The 1,666-nt window shown below is 35.4% G+C and overlaps 1 long non-coding RNA gene across 1 annotated transcript; it reads right to left on the minus strand.

Moving 5' to 3' along the window:
- Positions 1-429: 429 nt before the first annotated feature.
- On the minus strand, positions 430-1,421 carry LOC115966247. The gene is made up of 2 exons (XR_004086375.1): positions 1,253-1,421; positions 430-856 (listed from the first exon to the last, which is right to left on the minus strand). It is a non-coding gene; the product is annotated as an uncharacterized LOC115966247 (long non-coding RNA).
- Between the last annotated feature and the right edge of the window lie 245 nt (positions 1,422-1,666).

Here is a 1,666-nt window from a genome sequence, read left to right on the forward strand (position 1 = left end):
ATTAAACACATCTAATTAAAGTACAGAGAAAGCACTATAGCCAGCAATATAGAATTGCAGATGCTAAAAATTAGCATCGATCATATAAAATAAATAAATAAATCCAACCACCAGCATCATCCCTCTTTTACCATGGGCTAAAAGTGATCCTTTTGTTAAAAGCCATTTCTTTTAATAATCTCATCAATTAAAAGTCTACTTAGGGGGGCCATGAGGAAGAATTTGAGAGAGACAGAGAGCAATAGTCATTTAAAGTTAAAACTTGATCTAGGCAAAATGCAAATTTTAAGGTAAAGTTCTGTTGTCATATGAGATGAAAATCTTGTTATTTGTAAAATCTGCATTCTTAGTTTTCCAATTGGAAAATTAAATACAAAAAGTTTATCTTTCTATTTTTGGATGAATTAATCATTCCACACAATAACTCAATGAGTCAATGTTCACGTCACGTTTTATATATCTGCATAAATCTCACCATTTTTCCCTCTTATTTTGGATTGATACTTTATCTTGTACCACCCACAACTGGAGGTTGCCATTTATTTTTAACTATTCTTGAAAAGCCATACACAAATCAACAATTCATCACATAGATGATGAGGCTTTTTTAATAGTCTAAAGCTGCATAATAAACCAAAACACCTATCACAGAGTAGATAATATTTCTAATTATAGTTCTCCAAATCAGGCTTGGCAAGTTGAACATGAGCAACCAGCACCACACTTGCATGAGCCCCTACCAGTCCCACCAGCCGCTGCACTCTCTGGGCATGAGCATGGGTTGCACCCACAGTGCTGGCCACAGGTGCATGTCTTGTGTTCACCCCCACTCGCGGTTGAATCCTTGCTACTACACCTGTTTCACATTGCAAAATTCAATTTTTTTTTTACTTAGGTATAAATCCATATTCACAAAGTTTGGTGGTAATTTTTGGATCAAAGTATATAAAAGTATAAAAAGGTTGCATTGAAAAATACTCATATATAAATCCATGTTTGTTTATATAATTCTTTTGGGTCAAAGTATAAAAAGTACAAAAAGGTTGCATTGAATTATTTAGAGAACCCTATATAATTCTTTTCAATTCTACATTTTGTTGTATCCTTATCATAACTCTAATGCTTTTCATCTACCCTTTTGTAACATAATTAAATGAACAATGAAAAACACACTCTGGCCATGTTTGTTTATATGAGCAAAACATGGGGAGCTAATTGCACAACACATGTATATCGAACACTGAGTGATTACCTGCAGGAAACACCACCGGGGCATGGTACAGTGCATCCACACTTGTCATTACAACCCATGCCTGAAACTCCTCGAATATCTGCCATTCTTTCACAACACCTTTCAATTGAATTACTTGCTATAGCGCTAGTTAAGGTACAGTAGTCTTCGGTTTGTATATCTTCCTTGCAACAATGCTTTCCTTTATATAGTGCAATTCCTAGGCCTTGCATGTCTCGTGTCAACTGGCACACGTATAAGATTTTCGGAAAATCTTACACGTACACGGCATTGTTGGGCACAAATAGTAAGATCAACATATGGCAAAGAATGAAGTTGAAGTGGCAAATTGACTTCTTCATGGTTCTTCTTTTGCTGACAAATGGCACACAAAGTTTAAGGAGACCAGCAACGTATCCGTTTTTAAGGTAGAAG

This window comes from Quercus lobata, chromosome 11, assembly GCF_001633185.2.
Source record: "Quercus lobata isolate SW786 chromosome 11, ValleyOak3.0 Primary Assembly, whole genome shotgun sequence".
NCBI classification, from domain to species: Eukaryota; Viridiplantae; Streptophyta; class Magnoliopsida; order Fagales; family Fagaceae; genus Quercus; species Quercus lobata.